This window comes from Triticum dicoccoides, chromosome 6B, assembly GCF_002162155.2.
Source record: "Triticum dicoccoides isolate Atlit2015 ecotype Zavitan chromosome 6B, WEW_v2.0, whole genome shotgun sequence".
Classification (NCBI taxonomy): domain Eukaryota; kingdom Viridiplantae; phylum Streptophyta; class Magnoliopsida; order Poales; family Poaceae; genus Triticum; species Triticum dicoccoides.
The window spans coordinates 199,923,323-199,945,944 of record NC_041391.1 but is presented as its reverse complement, the minus strand read 5'-3'; the positions used below and the strand labels follow the sequence as shown (position 1 = coordinate 199,945,944).

Genomic DNA, 22,622 nt, shown 5'->3' with positions numbered 1-22,622 from the left:
TCAATGACCGAGAGCTTCTCGTGGCCTTGCATCAAAAACATGACAAGCATCACTACTGGATGAAGCATCAAATGCAAAGCCTCTTGGTGGATGTCAATCGCATTCGCAATCTTGCCACCAAGAATGCCTTTGTCACTCATGAAACATGTCGGAGGTCCTGGAAGAGTCTTACATTGCTAAGTGCTGAAGCTGATCTTCAAGATGATGGCTTCACTGAGAGATTCAAGTTCGACTCCACTCCTCCCAGGAATGTTGTCTTATGTCGAACCCCATCTCTTGAAGATTCAGAATACTCCTCCTCCACAGCAACTGTGAATGCCAGAGTCTTGGATGACGCGGATGATGTGCTACCTCACCACCTCCAACCTCAGCGCAAGTCGACACTACACCGAGTTCTTCTGCACCACCAAACCTCAACAACGACCCTCCTGCTTCACCTACTCCTCATGGGAACGAGTAGAGACTATGTCTTCAAACCTTTTTGGTACTTACTGACAAAAGGGGGACATGCATATGTTGATAGTCTTCAAGCGGGTCCAGATGGGTGGTTGATATACTTCTTGCCTAGTGCTTACAACTCTCGCTTTTGATACATTTGGGTCTTTGAGTTGTAACACTTAAACGTGATGGTCGTCTGCTACTTTTTCTGCTATTTGTGATGCGATGATAAATTTCACATATGCGATGATAAATCCCGCATGAAGTCATTTCGCAGACGTCCATTTTTCATTATGAATGTCATTATTCCTGTATATCTGTTCATGCATGATGTATTGTCTTCGTATGGTGAAGAGGATCTCCACAAGTACAACCTGCCATGTGCATTTGCATTCCAACGCAAAACATTTATATGCACATCTTCAGGGGGAGCCTTTTTGCCATCTATGAAGACAATATCTTGGTCCTTTACAATTTCACATACTTTTATCCCCATTGAAAACGTCAACCAGTTTGTCATCTATCACCAAAAAGGGGGAGATTGTAAGTGCATCTAGTGCAACCCCTAGTTGGTTTTGGAGTATTGACGACAAACCTGGTTGAGGGACTAATGTGTTTGTGAGAATTGCAGGATAACATAGTGAAAGCACAAGTGCTCCCTAGGTGGTTTTGGTAATTAATGTCAACATATCTCTTGTTGGACTAACACTTTTATCTAGTATGTTTCAGATAAGTTCAACAATGGAGTGGCATGGACTAAAGGATGTGGGAACTCCTTCAAGATGCTGAGGACAAAGGATTGGCTCAAGCTTCAAGCTCAAGACTCTTCATTTTACATTTGAGTGATCCAAGATCACATTGAGTCTATAGGAAAAGCCAATACTATCAAGAATGGATGAGGTGTTGCTTAATGAGTTTCTTGCTCCACAGTGCTTAGTGATATGCTCCAAAACCATCAACTACTTTCCCACTTCCACACATATGACCTAAAACCCAAAGTCAAACTCGGCCCCACTGATTCTTTCTATCCGGCGCCATCGAGTTTGAATGTCATAGCCACTGCCACAAACCCTAGGCAAATCGGTCTCACCGAGATGGGATTGTAATCTCTCTGTGTATGTCCATTAGCAAAATCGGTCTCACCAAGTTTGAGCAATCAGTACTACCGAGATTACAATGCAAACTTCCTGGTTGACTCATTACCAAAATCGGTCCCACCGAGTTTGTGAAATCGGTCCAACCGAGTTTGCCTGACCAACTCTCTGGAAAGCTTATTACCACAATCGGTCACACCGAGATTGTGTAAATCGGTCTCACCGAGATTACGTTATGCCCTAACCCTAACCATATCAGTCCTACCAAGTTGCATATCGGTCCCACCGAAAATCCTAACGGTCACATTATTTACTAAATCGGTCTGACCGAGTCTATTGAATCGGTCCCACCGAGTTTGGTAAATTGTGTGTAACGGTTTGATTTTGTGTGGAGGCTATATATACCCCTCCACCTCCTCTTCATTCGTGGAGAGAGCCATCAGACCGAACCTACACTTCCAGCATACATTTTCTAAGAGAGAACTACCTACTCATGTGTTGAGGCCAAGATATTCCATTCCTACCATATGAATCTTGATCTCTAGCCTTCCCCAAGTTGCTTTCCACTCAAATCTTCTTTCCACCAGATCCAAATTCTATGAGAGAGAGTTGAGTGTTGGGGAGACTATCATTTGAAGCACAAGAGCAAGGAGTTCATCATCAATGCACCATTTGTTACTTCTTGGAGAGTGGTGTCTCCTAGATTGTCTAGGTGTCACTTGGGAGCCTCCAACAAGATTGTGGAGTTGAACCAAGGAGTTTGTAAGGGCAAGGATATCGCCTACTTCGTGAAGATCTACCGCTAGTGAGGCAAGTCCTTCGTGGGCGACGGCCATGGTGGGATAGACAAGGTTGCTTCTTCGTGGACCCTTCGTGGTGGAGCCCTCCGTGGACTCGCGCAACCATTAACCTTCGTGGGTTGAAGTCTCCATCAACGTGGATGTACGATAGCACCACCTATCGGAACCACGCCAAAAACATCCGTGTCTCCAATTGCGTTTGAATACTCCAAAACCCTTCCCTTTACATTCTTGCAAGTTGCATGCTTTACTTTCCGCTGCTCATATACTCTTTGCATGCTTGCTTGTTATGTATCGTGAATGTTAAACTTGTGCCTAAACTCCACTTAAACTTAAAGAAGTTAAAAACTGCAACTTTGGTACTTAGTGTCTAATCACCCCCCCCTCTAGACACCTCTTCTCAAGGTCCTACAAGTGGTATCAGAGCATTGGTCTCTATTGCCTTGGTTTAATCACCATTGGAGGAAGATGGATGAGTCTACTTTGGGGAGTCTTACACATAGAGTGCCTATTCTTGATGGAGAGTACTTTCATGAGTGGAAAAATGAGATGCTTGTAATTTTCAATCAATATCATTTGAACAAATACATTGCTAGCCCTTGTGCACCTCATGATGATCCTATGCATCCTACTCTAGATGAGTCAATAAACATGATTAGGAATCTTAGAACTGTTAGTCTTATCACTAGAGGCTTGCCTAGAAACTTAATTAGAAACTTGCCTACTTTTGAGTGTGCCTACACTATATGGAAATTTCTTGAGGAACACTTTCCAAATTATTCCTTGAAAAATCTAGATGAAATTCTCCATAAGTCTATTGCTTTGAGTAAGATGAATACTAGTGATCCTATGTTTGGTGATCGTCTATTTGAGCTTACAAACCTTATGCGTGCCAAAGGAGATGTTGGAGTTATTAGTGATATTATTTCCGAAGCTATAAATATTCATAAGCAAGATCATTGTCAAACTCACTCTAATGAATTACCCTCTCTAGGATTTGATCCACCACATGACGATGTTGAACATGGATACTATGATGAGGATGATGATAGTGACTTCGACCTTGATGATGCAATGAGACACTTTGGTCTTATGGCAAATCTTCGGGGATATATGTCAGGAGGAAAGGAATAGGTTCTTGATAGTGGATGTACCGATCACATGACCGGAGATAAAGACATGTTTCGTGAGCTTGCTGAAAATGATAGTCCTCAAAAGTATGTCACTTTCGGTGACAACTCAAAGGGTAAGGTGGTTGGGCTCAGTAAGGTAGCCATATCACATGATAGCTCCATACAAAATATCATGCTCGTTGAATCTCTTGGATACAACTTACTTTCAGTATCTAGACTTGCTGATTTCAGTTTCAATGTCCTGTTTACTAAAGTAGATTGCCAAGTGTTTCGTCGAGACAATCATAAAATGGTCTTACCGGTGTGCGTAGAGGTGATCTATACATTGTTGATTTCACTAAAAAGGCCCAACCTAAAACTTCTTCATTGCTAAATCCTCAAAAGGTTGGTTATGGCATAGACGACTAGGTCATGTTGGTATGCGAAACCTTGACAAGCTTATTAAAGGAAATCATATCCTTGGAGTTAACGATGTCATATTTGGTAAGGATAGACTTTGCAGTGCTTGTCAAGCAGGTAAACAGGTTGGAGGAAGGCATCCCGTGAAGAACATCATGACCACAAGGAGTCCACTCGAGCTACTTCACATGGATCTCTTTGGTCCCAACTCCTACAAGAGTCTCGGTGGAAATTCTTTTGGTCTAGTTATAGTTGATGATTTTTCAAGATTTACGTGGGTATTCTTTCTCGATGATAAATCGCAGGTCCAAAAGATTTTCAAAAACTTCGCTAGGAAGGCCCAAAATCAATTTGAAGTGAAGATCAAGAAGGTTAGCAGCGACAATGGAACGGAGTTCAAGAACGCAAATGTGGACACCTTTCTTGACGAAGAAGGGATTTCACACGAGTTCTCGGCTACGTACACACCTCAAGAAAACGGAGTTTTTGAGAGGAAGAACCGGACGCTCATCGAAATGGCGAGAACGATGCTTCATGAGTACAAGACACCGAAGCACTTTTGGGCAGAAGCGGTTGAGACAGCTTGTCATGCAACAAATCGCTTGTATCTTCACAAGCTACTCGGCAAGACGGCATACGAGCTCCTCACCGGTAACAAACCCCAAGTTGGATACTTTCGAGTATTTGGCTCAAAGTGCTACATTCTTGATAAGCATCGTCGTTCTAAATTTGCTCCTAAGTCTCATGAAGGTTTCCTACTAGGTTATGGCTCAAACTCTCACTTACCGTGTCTACAACAATTTCACCCGAAAGGTTGAAGAGACGGTAGATGTGAAGTTTGATGAATCTAATGGCTCGCAAGTAGAGCAATTGCCAATTGATGTAGGAGAAAAAGATCCTTCGGAAGCAATCCAAGACTTGTCTATTGGCAAGGTCCGTCCAACGGAGGTGAAGGAGAGTACCTCGTCCGTCCAAGTGGAAGCTTCTACTTCACGACAAGGTGAACCAAGACTTGATACGGAAGCATCCACAAGTGGGACACACCAAGATGAAGAAAACGAGGAAGTGCATCAAGACGAACGTCAACAACCTCCTTCTCCACCACGACAAGAGAATGACAACGCCAACAATGAAGAAGGCCAAGAAGAAGAACAAGATGAATAAGAAGTTCAACCAAGAACCAAGCAAAAGCTTTCACGAGTTCGAGCAAGAATTGCTAAAGACCATCCCGTCGAGAAAATCTACAATGATATTCAAACCGGGAGAATCACTCGCTCTAAAACTCGTTTAGCTAACTTTTGTGAAAACTATTCTTTCATCTCTAGCATTGAACCTATGAAGGTCGAAGAAGCATTGGAAGATCCGGATTGGATAAATGCTATGCATGAAGAGCTACACAACTTTGAGAGGAACCAAGTTTGGACATTGGTTGAGAAGCCCGACAACAACCACAACATCATCGGTACCAAATGGGTGTTTCGCAACAAGCAAGATGAAGATGGACAAGTAGTTCGCAACAAAGCACGTCTCGTTGCCCAAGGCTACACACAAGTTGAAGGTATGGACTATGGTGAGACTTACGCTCCCGTTGCTATACTTGAGTCCATTCGCATCTTACTTGCCTATGCTAATCATCATGATATCACCTTGTACCAAATGGACATTAAAAGTGCTTTTCTAAATGGTGAAATAGAGGAGGAAGTTTATGTTAAACAACCTCCCGGCTTTGTCAATCCTAAGAAACCCAATCATGTTTACAAACTTCACAAAGCTCTTTATGGTCTTAAACAAACTCCTAGAGCATGGTATAAATGCTTGACCAAGTTCCTTATTGAAAAAGGCTTTGAAATTGGGGAAATTGATTCTACTCTTTTTACAAAAAGGGTTAATGGAGAACTATTTGTGTGGCAAATCTATGTTGATGATATTATATTTGGTTCAACTAACCCTCATTTTAGTGAAAAGTTTGGGAAGCTAATGTCGGAGAAGTTTGAGATGTCTATGATGAGTGAACTCAAATTCTTTCTTGGGTTGCAAATCAAGCAAACTAAGGAAGGTACCTTCGTTTCTCAAACAAAGTACACCAAGGACTTATTCAAGAAGTTCAATATGCAAGAATGCAAAGGTATGTCTACACCCATGCCTACTAGTGGACATCTTGACTTGACCAAAGATAGTGAACCGGTTGATCAAAAGGTTTATCGCTCTATGATTGGTTCATTGTTATATTTATGTGCTTCATGTCCCGATATAATGCTAAGTGTGTGCATGTGTGCATGATATCAAGCTGCTCCTAAAGAATGTCATCTTAAGGCCGTGAAAAGGATAGTGAGATACTTAATCCATACACCAAATTTTGGCATTTGGTATCCTAAGAGGGCCTCTTTCGATCTTGTTGGCTATTTCGACTCGGACTATGCCGGAGACAAGGTTGCTAGAAAGTCCACTTCGGGTACTTGTCAATTTCTTGGTAGATCTCTTGTGTCTTGGTCCTCCAAGAAACAAAACTCAGTATCCTTATCCACCGCCGAAGCGGAATACATAGCCGCTGGTTCATGTTGTGCTCAATTACTTTGGATGACCCAAACTCTTAAAGATTATGGGATATATGTGAGACATGTTCCATTACTTTGTGACAATGAAAGTGCTATCAAAATTGGTCATAATTCCGTACAACATTCTCGAACTAAGCATATTGAAGTTCGTCATCATTTCATTCGAGATCATGTTGCTAAGGGTGACATTGATCTTAAGCATGTTCGCACCGAAAAGCAATTAGCGGATATATTCACTAAACCTCTTGATGAGAAAGTGTTTTGCAGGTTGAGAGGATAATTGAACATCATTGATTCTTCAAACTTGGAGTAGAAACTCCATTGGATACATGCAAGACATGAGCTTATGACTAATCCTTGATATTTCTCTTATGATGAAAATCTTGTGTCTTGGATATTTTTGCAACTTGCATGTTATCTAACCCATGTAGGTACTTGGTGGAATCAAATTCCATGAGATTGTAATCTACTCATATCTTGAGCAATCTCTACATCACCAAGTCTCTACACTATGGTGGTTGAAGACAAGGAAGCACGGAACCACTCAAACATATCCTTTGACAAATTCTATGTTGAGCTTCATGATTGTCAATTTTAGATACACAAGTGCTCTTCCTTGCAAGAACTAATCCATGTAGGTAGATGAACTCAAATTCCAAGTGGTGCTCCAAATTCTTGATGAACTACATCAACCTTGAGCAACCCACACAAGTTCAACTACATGGACACCACCACAAACCAAGGTATGTTATTCCATCTTAGAGAAGCTTTACTCCAAGTTATGAGCTAAAGCAACTCGACAAGATGTGAATACATCAAGATGCTTAAACGAAAAATGGCAACCCCATTTTGAGCTTAAACGATGAGTATGACCTATGATCAAGTGATCTCACTTGACTCCTAAGTCAATATACTCTAACATAGGTGACTTTGTCGCCGACCATCTCTAGATGAAGTTCTCTCGTGTTCTTTTCTGTGTTTTTTGCATTTGTCTCATACATATTTGTTTCCTATTTCAAAAAAAACTTCATCTAGATTTCTTTCTGTTTGCTCTGCATTTTTCTGCATCAAATTCCTTGCATATCTTTCAGTAAATTCCTTGCAAATGTTTGTGAGATCTTACTAGTCTAGTGAGCTGAGGTGACAAGTGTTTTCTCTGCGATGAACTTGGTTTCACCGATCTGTTGTTTTCGGTCCAACCGAACCCCTTCTGTAGTACCGAAACATACAACTCGGTGCCACCGATTTCACAACAGGAAAAACAGTTTGCCACTTATTCTGTGTTTCTTCTGATCCAGCTCCACTCAATGAATCTTGTCCTCTACAAGCATCACATTTTTATCATTGCTTTATGCTGTGACTCAAGGACCAAACCCATTCGACAGATTCCAGAAAACCCTTCTTGGAAATTGATGTCAAAGGGGGAGAGAGAGATCACATCAAAGCTTATCATTTAGAGAGAGATCACATCAGAGAAAGAGTATATCACCTCCTCAGGGGGAGAGAGATCCTCAGGGGGAGAGAGAGAGATCTCCGGGGGGAGAGAATACTTAAGTAGAAAGTATGTCTCAAGGATCCCAGATGCTTGGTGTTCAAGAGGAGAGATGCCCACATGTCTTCTTGAGGGGAGAGACATGTTCATATGATCTTATGTGCTTATTTGCATTAGCTTGCATTAGCCCTGTTCATTTATATCTTTCAGCTCTGATTTTCTATTCCCTATCTTCTCCCAGTATCCCATGTTAGATTCAGGGGGAGCAAGACATCTAAGGGAAAGAAATCATTCAAATTCATTGCATATCTTTACTCTTGGGGACATGCCTAATCCAATGTGGTACTTAGTACTCACTCTCTACATGTCATCCCAGTCTTGGTATTCTTGTGGTTTCTTCTATTTGCTCTGGCTAGTAGATGTATCTGTGTTATCTAACCTTGTTTACGCACGTTCATTCCATCCTAAGCCAATTCAAGACTACAAGGTAAGTATATGCATCACAATCATGTGTATGAGGAATTCTTGCTGGTGTACATACTGTTTGCAAGGACTCATGAGCATGAAGGTATTTTCTTTAATATTCTTTGCTCTGATGCATATGGCCAAGATACATGTAACACATTGCCTACTCTATCATGGTTATGCTCTCACATGCTTCTATATTCCATATTCACGTGATTGCATACATGTAGGGGGAGCCTATGCTTGTTACATGTCTTTCCAAAGCTTTACTTGCTATTCTTTATATCTTTATCTAAGGCTTTGATGTATGTTGTCATCAATTACCAAAAAGGGGGAGATTGAAAGCACAAGTGCTCCCTAGGTGGTTTTGGTAATTAATGTCAACATATCTCTTGTTGGACTAACACTTTTATCTAGTATGTTTCAGATAAGTTCAACAATGGAGTGGCATGGACTAAAGGATGTGGGAACTCCTTCAAGATGCTGAGGACAAAGGATTGGCTCAAGCTTCAAGCTCAAGACTCTTCATTTTACATTTCAGTGATCCAAGATCACATTGAGTCTATAGGAAAAGCCAATACTATCAAGAAGGGATGAGGTGTTGCTTAATGAGTTTCTTGCTCCACAGTGCTTAGTGATATGCTCCAAAATCCTCAACTACTTTCCCACTTCCACACATATGACCTAAAACCCAAAGTCAAACTCGGCCCCACTGATTCTTTCTATCTGGCGCCATCGAGTTTGAATGTCATAGCCACTGCCACAAACCCTAGGCAAATCGGTCTCACCGATAGGGATCTCGGTATCACCGAGATGGGATTGTAATCTCTCTGTGTATGTCCATTAGCAAAATCGGTCTCACCGAGTTTGAGCAATCTGTACTACCTAGATTACAATGCAAACTTCCTGGTTGACTCATTACCAAAATCGGTCCCACCGAGTTTGTGAAATCGGTCCAACCGAGTTTGCCTGACCAACTCTCTGGAAAGCTTATTACCAAAATCGGTCACACCGAGATTGTGTAATCGGTCTCACCGAGATTACGTTATGCCCTAACCCTAACCATATCGGTCCTACCGAGTTGCATATCGGTCCCACCGAAAATCCTAACGGTCACATTATTTACTAAATCGGTCCGACCGAGTCTGTTGAATCGGTCCCACCGAGTTTGGTAAATTGTGTGTAACGGTTTGATTTTGTGTGGAGGCTATATATACCCCTCCACCTCCTCTTCATTCATGGAGAGAGCCATCAGACTGAACCTACACTTCCAGCATACATTTTCTGAGAGAGAACTACCTACTCATGTGTTGAGGCCAAGATATTCCATTCCTACCATATGAATCTTGATCTCTAGCCTTCCCCAAGTTGCTTTCCACTCAAATCTTCTTTCCACCAGATCCAAATCCTATGAGAGAGAGTTGAGTGTTGGGGAGACTATCATTTGAAGCACAAGAGCAAGGAGTTCATCATCAACGCACCATTTGTTACTTCTTGGAGAGTGGTGTCTCCTAGATTGGCTAGGTGTCACTTGGGAGCCTCCGACAAGATTGTGGAGTTGAACCAAGGAGTTTGTAAGGGCAAGGAGATCGCCTACTTCGTGAAGATCTACCGCTAGTGAGGCAAGTCCTTCGTGGGCGACGGCCATGGTGGGATAGACAAGGTTGCTTCTTCATGGACCGTTCGTGGGTGGAGCCCTCCGTGGACTCGCGCAACCGTTACCCTTCGTGGGTTGAAGTCTCGATCAACGTGGATGTACGATAGCACCACCTATCGGAACCACGCCAAAAACATCCGTGTCTCCAATTGCATTTGAATCCTCCAAAACCCTTCCCTTTACATTCTTGCAAGTTGCATGCTTTACTTTCCGCTGATCATATACTCTTTGCATGCTTGCTTGTTATGTATTGTGAATGTTAAACTTGTGCCTAAACTCCACTTAAACTTAAAGAAGTTAAAAACTGCAACTTTGGTACTTAGTGTCTAATCACCCCCCCCCCCCTCTAGACACCTCTTCTCAAGGTCCTACACATGGGTAGTAGTCCCTTATTGATTCGGTTTACCTACCGGAGATGACCCCTAAAAAGGTGTGAAGACAATGAAGACAATGGTGGTCTGTGAAGATATTCACATTGAAGACTATGACATGAGAAGACATTGAGTGAAGACTATGGAGCACGAAGACTTAGTTGTTTTTTTGTTTCCTTTTTCTTCTTTGTTGAGTCATAGGAACCACTGCACTGATAAGTTGGGTCCAAGTGAACAAAGTTAGAGTGAATGAAGTGATGCTCAACCAAATCCTATGTCTTCGAACAAAGACAATGAGAGCAAATCTTATCTAGAGTCAGATGAGTCAGCTTGACTTGTATCCCAAGTCAAGCTGCTGTGTATGTTTGAAATCTGACCGTTGCGACACGTGTCAGTTCCTTAGTGACCCAGGGTCATTTCGGACAAATCAGGTCGGGTTGCCCAGTAGCTATAAATAGCCCACCCCCTACACCATAAATTGGTGGCTGCTCAGAGTTAGTATACGGCTTTTGTCGTTTGAGAGCAACCCACCGCCAAAGCTTTCGAGAGAGAATCCTTGCGAGGACAAAGCCCAAACCACCCAGAGCCCAAAGAGTGTTTGGCATCACTGAAGTCTTTCTATCTGCGTGATCTGAAGACTTGTTACACTGGAGGACTGTGAATCCTCCAGCCGGTTAGGCGTCGCGTTTTGAGCATCCAAGAGCCATTGTGGATTGCCGGTGAACGAAGTCTGTGAAGGTTCGGAAGTCTACCTTGAAGAATTACCAGAGTGACTGGGCGGGGACTAAGTGTCCTTAGCTCAAGGGGAATAAGGTGAAGACGCGGTCTTCTGAGTTGAATCTCGGCCTCCCTAACCAGACATACAGTTGTCACGACAACTAGAACTGGTCGAACAAATCCCTGTCCTTCTGAAGCCACTGGTTCTATCTCTTACTTCTCTTTACTTACAGTTTGTCTTCGTGAAGTCATTGCCTGCTTGCATTATCTGTTTGACTTCACTATGTGACTACCTGTTCTGATTGGCTTCATACTATCTTCCATCCCGATCTTTACTACCTAGCTGCTATTAGTCTTCGTGCTTTCACTTCATTGAATACTTGACTATGGCTTGTATAGTGTAGTCTACCTTCCGCTGCAATCGAATAGGGTTGTTTATATTGTTTGTCTTCGAAACTCCCACGTTTTGAATACTTTCCTAAAAATCGCCTATTCACCCCCACCCCCCGCTCTAGTCGATAACTAGCCCTTTCATTACTAAGCTATTGTTTCCGCCTACAGTCAGGTTCCTCACATAATTTTGTCCATGGAAAATTGGGTCCAAAACGATCTATGGGGGGATCAGGGCCATTAGAGAACCTCTTTGGATAAGTGAATCCTGTTTGTCCCCCTCTACTAAACCTACCTCCACCCATTCCCCCTCTGTAATTCTCAGCCATGGTAGCAGGTCCCGGCGGCGGCCGGGGAGTAAACCCTAGATAGGTGGGATAAACTACTCCACCTACTGCCTCTTGGGGGGTTAATATACTCCCCTCTTCTAGGGTAGGGGTACGGGCTCAAGGCCCATCACCACCTCTTCATCTGGGCCGAAAATCCATCAGATATCCAAATCACACCCGGTGGACCCACCTATGGTCCAATTCATATTAATTTTAGCTTTATCTATGTCCCCATCATCACTGTGATATCCATTAAATCTAATTGGATTCTCACTTATATCAATTCCTCCAAAATCAATCAGGTTCTCATCATAAAAATTGCCAACTCGAGGGATTTTTCCATCATTCATGTTTAGCATAACCTCGGTCGCCTCATGAACTCTGCTTTGTTCTTCTTCATTTAGCAGGTTAAGATTTGGCCCAATTTTCTTACCTAAATACACTTTCGGTTGTCTAATCCCCTCACTCATCTCTGAATATAGAGATCGTGACTTTTGTTGTATACTACTCCCTCCATTCCCAAATGTAAGTCTTTCTAGAGATTTCAACAAGTGACCACATACGAAGCAAAATGAGTGAATCTACACTCTAAACTATGTCTACATTCATCCGTATGTTGTAGTCCATTTGAAATGTCTAAAAAGACTTATATTTAGGAAGGGAGGGAGTACTTTTTACTCCTTTTATTTTTTTTCCCACACCTCCCCTTAGATTCATCTCCACAAATTTTTCAAGTAGAGACCAGATATTTAGAGGGGGAAGAAGACTCACCAGAGGAATTTGAGGACGAATCCCCTCCCTCCCCTTCAGGATCTACTCCGGCGAGGAGCCAAAATCGACTCCCAGCCAGAGCGACCCTTACTAGGTGTGGGAGAGAGTCCGCAGCCTAGGAGAGCGCCGTGGGAAACGGGGTGAGTGTCGAGGCAGCGCCGTCACCGCTCTCCTTGTTCGGCTCCGGCTTGGTCCCGGCTCGTCGTCGACTATCTCGACCGGCGCCGCTCTTGATCCGGGCGCCGCTAGCCCCATGACCACCTCCCTCGCCACCGCTGGAGGCAGCTCCCGTCCAAAGCGAAGGGATCTGAACACCCTCCACTTGAATCTCTGCTCTTGGTATGGTGATTCCGCTTCCAGCATCGCCCACAGGAGAACCCCCATGGCCGGTTGCGCTGCGAAATTGGGGAAGCACCTGGGCATCTCCTCGTCGTCGAGCTTCTCCCTCACCATGGATGCCGCATTGTTCAACTCTTCCTTGGTCGGGAACCACCTGTCGATCTCCTGCAGCCTCCCCATTCGCTCCGCATCTCCTTGAGCCAGCTCGCGCATCTGTTGCTCCCTGGTCGTCATCTTCGCCGCTGCCCCTCGATTTCGTGGAAGCTCGATCTAGGGTTTGAGTGGAGGCAGAGGAAGTCGCACGGGCGAGAGAGGAGCCGAATCGCGGATGGCCTTAAGTAACCTCTCCTTCTCCCGTCCGTCGCCATTACTCACCTCGGGCATCACAACATGACGAGGCACACTATATCCTACATCCACAATCGCTATGTGACACGGGAAATAGACCAATTGGCCCCTCGGGAAGCCACCATCATCGCGCCACCCACCCCTCGGCGTTGCCAAGGACCAGCTTCTCCCCTCACCGGAGAAGAGACCCTGGCCCGTAGACCAGCAGCGCCACCGCGAGGTCCGAGGCGAAGACGCGCGGAAGGTGCGACTGCGAGTCGCACGAGAGACGTGTGTCGTCAGCCATCTCCCCGCACTTTGACCCAGTTTTTTTAGCTCTTGTACATCAGACGTGTGGAAGGAGTCTATAGAAATGGAGCGCCTTCCCGGCCGCAAGACCTTGTCGGACAAGTGCAAGAGCCTGTGGCACATCACGGGGCCGGTGATCCTCACCGGGATCTTCCAGTTCCTTATCGAGTTCATCACCATGGCCTTCACCGGCCACATCGGCAAGGTCGAGCTCGCCACCGTCTCCATCATCATCAACGTCATGGAAGGCCTCAGCTTCGGGCTCCTAGTTGGTACCTAGTACTATGGCCGAACTGATTAAACTAGTACTCCCTTTGTGAACTAATATAAGAGCGTTTAGATTAGTTATTAAAATCATCTAGTTCATTATTCACAAAAAGAAAAAAGAAAAAGAAAAAACATCTGGTTCCTCTGTTGAAGTGTTGATCGACCGTTGTTTCATCGGTAGTAGCTTCGCATGGGAAGCGCCCTGGAGACGCTGTGCTGGCAGGCGGCGGGGTCCGGGCAGCTCCACGTGCTGGGCGTGTACATGCAGCGGTCGTGGATCATCTGCCTCGCCACGGTGGTCGCCTTGCTACCACTCTACGTCTTCACGGCCCCGATCCTCTGGCTGCTCCGGCAGTCCCCTGAGATCTCAGTGGTGGCGGGGCGGTACGCGCGATGGAGCGCGCCGTGACTCTTCGCGCGTACGCGTCAAATTCCCATTTTCCCAACAACTTAGTTACTTTTCAGTCAGCTAAAATTTTACTTTTGGGCCAGTCGAATTTGTGGCCATTGGATTTTTCTGTAAGATTCGTGCTGCTTTTTTTTCTGACTTGTGTTGTGTGGGCTTCTTTCTTCTTTTGACCGACCCCTTATTTGGGTCAGTCGAATTCTTTCTGGGCCGACGCCCATAAACTGTGCAATCCAGCCCTCCTCACTCTCCCTTGATTTTTTAATACCTTTTTGTTTTTATGTGCTTTTGCTTTTGTTTTTCTGATTCTCTTTGTAAGTTGGTTTTATTTCTATTTTCTGGATATTTTTGTTTTATTTCTGTTTTCTGTTTCTATGGGTTTTTCTTTTCCCCATTTTCTTTCCTTTATTGGTTATTTTTTATTTTTGTGGGTTTTTGGCTAAGTGTAATTATATGCAAAAAAATACTATATAATATGTGCCAAAATTTCATGATTATATGTACACTAAAAATGCGCAACTTCTGTGCAAATAGTTTGCAAAATATTTCATTATTTGTTTTATTATTTTCAGTTCCTTTCTTCTTTAATAGGAAACCAATGACACTAATTCATTGTTTCTTAGAAAATTTCACTATTTTAATTTTGTTTAAGTTTTTATTTCATTTTCTTTATTCTTCAAGGGTGATACCAATACCTCTAATTCATTCATACTAAGGATTCTTTTGTGAAATTTCACTATTTGTGCTTATTTTTGCATATTATAAAAAAGCGCAATTTCTATTCAAACCGTGTGCAAATGTTATCATTTTTTTTTAATTTTCTTTCTTCTTAAACGGTAATACCGATACCACTAATTCATTATTTTGATTCGGAGAAGTAGAGATACCATGGATCAAATACCAATGCCACTAATTCATTCTTTCTTTAGATAATTTTGTTTTTGTGAAAATTTTCACTATTATGTGTTTATTCTTGCATATTATAACAAAGCGCAATTTATGTGCGGATTGTGTGCAAATTTTGTCATTATTCTGTTTTAGTTGTTTATATCATTTTCTTTCTATTTAAGGGTATTTTCCTTCACTTTTTATTTCTGTTTTCTGTTTCTATGGGTTTTTATTTTTCCTATTTCCTTTCCTTTATTGGTCATTATTGTTTTTTGCGGGTTTTTGGCTGAGTGTAAGTTTATACAAACAAATACTATATAATATGTGCCAAAATTCCATGATTATTTTTGCATAATTCGATAAAGTGCACTTTCGGTGCAAAGTTATGCGCAAGTTTTTTTCTGTTGTGTTCCTCTTAAAGGAAATACATTATTTCAGTTACACTATGCAAATTATAGTAGAGTGCAAAAAATGCACTATTATATGCTTTTTCTTTGCATATTTCAAAAAGTGTAACATTAATGCAAATTATGTGCAAGTTTTGAAAGTTTCATTTTCATTTTATCTTTCTTCTTAAAGGGTTTCATTCTGTCTTAGAAAATTTAATTATTTTGATTTAGTTTTAGTGTTTTTTTCTGAAAGTGTAATACGAAGGCTAGGTGTTTAGTCACTGTAGCCTGATTTTCCGCCGGCAGTGACATCTTTTTATCTTTACTGTTCTTGTGCTCCTTTCGTGAGCTATTTCTAGACCTTAGACTCTGTTTACGTACTTTTGATTAATAAATTGGTTGCATGCATTATTCTGATACAGAGGTCGGGGGCTTTCCTCCTTTTCAAAAAAATATATGCATTTTTTACATTTTGTTTCTTCTTTTATGCAATACAATATCATGCAACTAACCATGGCCAGCCAGCTCACGCACTGACAAAGCCGGAGCTAACTAGCTCACGCATGGACGCAGCTGGAGCTAGCTAGCTCACGCGCCACGGCTAGCCGAAGCTAGCTAGCTCGCACACGCACGCACATGACACACCACACCACACGTTCTATGGGGTAAAAAAAGTGACTGACCCATACACAGATTCAGTCGACTGACTAGTAGTCAGTCCCTTTTCCCAATGCAGAAGTTCTTCCAGGCGCAGAGCCGGGTGTGGGTCATGACGCTCATCTCCGGCGCCGCGGTCGCCGTGCACGCGCTGCTCAACTGGGTCGCCGTGGCCAGACTCCGCCGTGGCCTCGTCGGGGCGATCGTGGTTGGCAACGTGTCGTGGTGGCTCCTCGGTTCGGCGCAGTTGGCGTACGTCGTGGGCTGGTCCTTCCCGGAGGCGTGGAGAGTTTTTTTGCGGAAGGCGTTCGCCAGCCTCGGTGACTTTTTTTTCGAAACGGACGCAAAAAAATTGCCTCATCGATTAATTAAGAAGAAAAGAATTGCCCAATTAATTTACGGAAAATGGGGTGAAAATTGATACAAACAAACTCACTCAACACGAAGCACCACGGCCACATAGATGGCCCGCCAAATGCTCCCAACACCCAACAAGCACAACCCTCAACACTTCTACAATGCAACGGAACCCGGGGTGAGAAAAACGGCAATGATGACTCAAAATACCAAGGCCACGTCGACAACACGAGAAACCGAGCACAATCCATCATGACATCGCGGACGCCTTCCCTCTCGCATCATCAACCATAGGAACCTCCAGCTGCTCACTTGACAAAGGTGAATCTTGACCCTCACTCGAGGTCGTCGACGTGTCCACCTTCATATGATCCACTGACAAACTCAGACATAGCTCCCTAAGCTCGGGCATGACCTGTAGTACCGGAGCCACAAGCACGGCAATGGACTCGCCCTTAGTGGAAGACAACATAGGATCGGAGGTAGGCATCGAGGATGAATTGTCTCCAACACGAGGGGAGAAGGAGCCATATAACTCCACCCCCCTATCCTCCACGGAGCAAACACCGGCCGCACAAAGGAGAGTGCGGCGTCAGATAGGTCTGCAACATAGCCGGCGCAAGGGAGAGTCTACTCAGAGCAGCCTCCGCTCGCTCTAAAAAGCTCCCAACACGCGCCAGACAACCTTGCAGCAACGCAGTCTGATCAGCCAAAGCGGACTGCAACACCAGCTCCGACGAGGTTGGTGAGCCAACGATACCAGAGACGACAGACGCCCAAGACCCACGATGAAGCGCCTTGGATGGGAGTGCGGACCTCGTCGGACCCTCACATGATGCAAGAGCAGGACGATGCACGACGTCAAGCTGCGACACGAGCGGCACATCATTGCATGGCAGTGAGCTTAGAGGACGCCATGGGTTGCAACATCCACGCACACGATGACCATTCTCCAAACAACGGGAGCACCGCAACGGCTCTTTGCAAACAGCCGCGCGATGATCATGAGCGAAGCATCTGTAACATCTACCACGAAGCCAAGCGGGGATGGAACGAGGAGCCATTGTCGAGAAAGGCGACGAAGTCGGACGACGCTGGCCGCGCCGCGATAGCACCTCCTGCCAACCCTCATTTGTCTCTGCGTCATGCCTCACGCACATCCCTCCAGAGTCGAGGGCCTTGGTGGCAGCCGGCGGTGTCTGGGGAGCCAACTCCTCTTCGTCATCTTCATCGACATCGTCGTCAGCAGTGGAGGCCCACAACACCGCCCATGGTGGCAGCGTCACAGCCATTTCCTCTTCACAGCCCACGTCGTCCCCATTGACAGAGGCAACAGGGGCCGGCAGCAACACATCCGAGGCGGCATCAGCAAAGACAAGGGAGCCAGGCGTCGGGGCCGAAGCAGTTGTCGACACAGGCTCCGAACAGGGCGTGCAGGCAGCCTTAAGACCCCCGTCCTCCCTCCTGAACCTGGAAGCTGGGGGCAGCGGCCGCGGTCGAGGGAGAACACCGGCGACCGGGGTAGTGTCTGCAGCCTGAGCGCACAAAGCAGACCGCGGAAGGACGACGGGTGCAGCAGCCGGAGACGCCGATGGAGTGGTGGCCGCCGCGGAGGCTCCGGCGAGCAGCATTGCCGGGCGAACCGAGAGACGGGGCGCCGCCGAGACTGGCGTGGGAGAGGTCTTCGCGGGGTACCCGGATCCGGTCACGGCGGCCGCAACCGAGGCCGGAGGCCGGAGATCCGGGCGACGGCGGCGCCCTTCCAGCCGCAACTTGCGCGGACGCGAGAGCGCCATCCCTTCCCAACGCATGACACCGAGCCGAGCTGAGCCTAGCACAAGAGAGAGGGCGAGCAGGGGGCTCCGGATCTGGCCTGGGCAGCTGCACAGCTAGCCGGAGATGGGAGATCGAGGCGCCGCCGCCGGGGGCGCTCACCCGACGCGGGTGCCATCGCGGGAGCTCATCCCTTGGCTATTCCCTTTTTTATGAGCGAATTTAGCCTCGGTGGCTTCGTCACGTTCTCCCTCGCGTCGGCCGTCATGCTGTGGTTCGTAGCTTCTTTCTCGGCCAATTATGGACGAAATGCATGCATTCTTCAGTGTGGTACAGTTAATACTGAATGGCATATACTACTCCGTATTTTTGTTCTGCAGCTTAGAAATGACAACTCATTCTGGTGGGTTGCTTGAACAACCCAGTGATTCAAGTTGGGGCCGTGACCATATGGTTAGTGCACCTGTCAATAGTGTCTGTTTTTGCTTCTCAAAGTTGAAATGGACATAGATAATCTCTACCGATGCTTGCTCAAATTTTGCTGCAACAGCACGAACTACAACATCTGGACACTGACGGTAGCATTCGGTTTCAATGCCGCAGTGAGGTACGCGCGCATCTCCTCTGACTCTGATGAGTTTCTGTGCTCTCAAGCAGCACAAGAAATGACTCTCACCTGTCCTGTCTCTCGTGTTTGGTTTGGCCAGCGTTCGCGTGGCGAACGAACTTGGCGCCAGACACCCAAAAGCGGCCAAGTACTCGGTCATCGCGGCCGTGACCACGTCGGCCGCCATCGGGCTCATCTTCACGCTCGTCGCCCTCGTGGCGAGTGTTGGGCTGAATAAGCCGTGGCGACGAGCCAGGCGCGTCGGCGCGTGTATCGACGCGCGCCGGGCGTGCTGGACGCATCGGGTCCGCGGCGGGTCGTTGTGTGCGTGCGTGTGGAGTGACGGGCGTGTCCGTGGGGTAGTACACCTTAGGTGTGTGTGTTGATCGTTGGCGAGCCATGCGGGGCGATCGTGCAGGTTCTGTTGGTGCTCACCGCGAGAAGCGCGCACAGCGGGCGCGGCCAGAGCATCCAGAACGTGGAAGAGATCGCTGGCGAGTGGAGGCGTGGTTGCGTGCCCGCTGCGTTTGCTCGGCGTATAAAGCCGCGTGGTGACGTTGTAACGGATTGACATGATCGAGTTCGTGCTCGAGGGAAAGGAAAGGGGCGTTCGAGCGCCAGAAAAGTCTTGTGTGCACTGTCTACTTTGATCTTCTTCTTCCTCCTTCTGTTGTTCGTGCACGAAGAGTGGGCAGGGTGCAGAGAGAGAGGTAGAGCTAGAGTTTAGGGTTTGGCACCAACAATTGTTATCAGAGCCACGTGGAGGTCGGAGCTCGCCGGAGATGTCTCTCGTCCTGTACGGCGGCGGATCGGGCGGATCGCTGCCGCAGCCGGTGCCGATGCTCAACGGTGAGAATTACACCGCGTGGGCGATCAAATTCGAGGCCAACCTCGACGCTGCCGGGCCGTGGGAAGCGGTGGTTGTGCCGGAGGACGCGACAGCTTCGGTAATCGCCAAGAAGGACAAGCCGGCGCGGGCTTACCTGCTCGGGGCGCTCGCGGAGGACCTGCTGCTGCAGGTGGCGTCCAAGAAGACGGCGGCGGAGGTCTGGGCGAGCCTCAAGGCCAGGTTCATCGGCGCGGATCGTGTGCGGGCGGCGCGGCTGGGTACGCTCCGCGATGAGTTTGAGCTCCTGCGCATGGCAGACGGCGACACGCTGGATGGATTCGCCGGCAAGCTCGGAGCCATGGCGGCGCGCTTCGCGGAGCTCGGCTCGACTTTGGAGGACGCTGCGCTCGTGAAAAAAGCTACTCGACTCCATGCCGGACCGCCTGTACGCGGCGGTGGCCGGGATCGAGCAGTTCTGCGACGTCACGACGATGCCGTTCGAGGAAGCACTCGGGCGGCTGAAGGCCTTCGACGAGCGGCTTCGGCGACGCCAGCAGGCAGGCGGTGAGCGGGCAGACGGCGCGCTGATGTTCACGGCGGTGCAGTGGCAAGCGCGGGAGCGGCAACATGGTGGTGCGCGGGACGATGAAGACGTGCGTAGCGTGGCGTCGGGCTACGGAGGCAACCGGCGCGGCCTGCTACAAGTGCGGTGAGCGTGGCCATTTCAAGCGGGAGTGCCTGCTGATGAGGAAGGCACCGGCGGTGGAGCGCGCGCTGATGGCGGATGGCGGCGTCGAAGACGACGGGCTTCTCTGAGCCACGGCTTATGGGGGTGAGCGTTGGGCTGAATAAGTCGTGGCGACGAGCCAGGCGCGTCGGGCGCGTGTATGAGCGCGTGTCGGGCGTGCTGGGCGCGTCGGGTCCACGGCGGGTCGAGTGTGTGCGTGTGTGTGGAGTGCACGGGCGTGTCCGTGGGCTAGTACACCGTAGGTGTGTGTGTGTGTTGATCGTTGGCGAGCCATGCAGGGCGATCGGGCACGTTATGTTGGTGCTCACCGCGAGAAGCACGCGCAGTGGGCCCCGCCAGAGCATGCAGAACGTGAAAGAGATCGCGGGCGAGTGGAGGCGTGGGTGCGTGCCCGGTGCGCTGGCTCGGGGTATAAAGCCGCGTGGTGACGTTGTAACGGATTGACATGATCGAGTAGGGAAAGGAAAGGGGGCGCTCGTGCTTCGGAAAACTTCTGTGTCCACCGTCTATTCGATCTTCTTCTTCCTCCTTCTGCTGTTCGTGCGCAGAGAATGAGCGAGGTGCAGAGAGAGAGGTAGAGCTAGGGTCTAGGGTTTGACACCAACAGCGAGGAAGCAGCTGCCGAGGCTTTTCACCGACAACGACCTGCTCGTCAAGGAGACCGCGAGACCGGGCTATCTCCTGGTTGCCACCATACTCCCCAACAGCGTGCATCCAGCCGGTGTTGTCAGGTAAATACATGCATGCATCGTCCTCAAATGCTTCGCGTGTTTTGTTAAGTACGTAAATCTGTTCAGAGCAAATCAGCGATATGACTTGTGTTTACCGTTGGTGGTTTCAGGAGTCGCCATAGGGGATGGGTGGCAATCCTAGCTTGGTGCCTTGGTGAATGTCGGCTGCTACTATCTCGTTGGCCTGCCCCTTGCAGCGGTTTTCGGCTTCGAGCTCAAGCTTGACGTGCAGGGGATATGGATGGGGATGCTGATCGGCACGATTCTGCAGACCGTCATCCTATTTGTGATCCTCTTGAGAACCAAATGGAAGAAAGAGGTAATGTATACTCCCTCTTTTGGGACGGAGGGAATATAAATTAAGACACATTTGACACGCTGCTTGCAACAATTGGAAAGTACTCTACGATTTTGTAATTTGATTAATATCAAGCTTTTGGGTTTCTGATGAAGAGTTTTGCCGTGATGCAGGCTATGATCGCGGTAGAGCGGGTACGGAGCATGGGAGGAGACGTCGAGCTGCCAGCCATGCAAGAAACGAGATGAAACGTGGGGAACGGCTCGTTGTCACTTGTCAGGACAGGAGGGCACGAAGAATAAATAAAATACTAGTATGCGTGTACTACATAGAGAGAAGACACCCTGAGGCCTCCTTTGATTCATAGGCTAGGAATATTGTAGGAATAGAAACTTCATAAAAAGTGACATGATATGCATCCCAGTTCATATAAAGAAAGAGATATCGTTTGATCCATAGGAATAAGAATTTTTTCATTAAGTCTAGGCTAATAATTTTTTCCTTTGAAATGTGAAGGATTGGATTCTATCTTACATAGAAATAGGAATCTATTCATACAAAACAAAGGGCTTCATAAAATTTTTTCCTTTTAAAATAATATCCTACGAAATCCTAGCTACAAGATTCCTACAAACCAAAGGAGGCATGGAAGAAAATCCTATACAACCGGCTGAAATATGTTATAAAGCATATTTTGTTGAGAAATGTATTTTTTATCACAAAATATTGTTAAAATTTACCATAATAATTAGATATGACAATAAGTGAGAAAATGAATTATAAACAACTATTAAAGTTTAGTATAAATAGTGATGTTTATTTGACCTAAGGCCCAATATCTGTGGGGCCGACCCTGGGTGCTATAAAGACTCGACGGATTCAGCTAGTTACAACAATCATAAATTTTGAAAATGATCAGAACAAAGCCAAGGAGCTAATGGAAATGAGAAATGCACTCAAGTACACTGTCTTGAGTGTGGCTGTCCTCTGTTAATATGATGCTATAGCACGGTGGTTACTGAATGAGTGCCCTGAGTTGTTACGTGTTCCAAAGACACAAGCTTCCCCACTGTATCATGCAATCCC

The 22,622-nt window shown here is 46.6% G+C and overlaps 1 pseudogene; it reads left to right on the top strand.

Annotated features, from left to right (window-relative positions):
- Positions 1 to 13,650: 13,650 nt before the first annotated feature.
- LOC119321044 lies at positions 13,651 to 21,784 on the top strand (annotated as a pseudogene).
- The last annotated feature ends 838 nt before the right edge of the window (positions 21,785 to 22,622 follow it).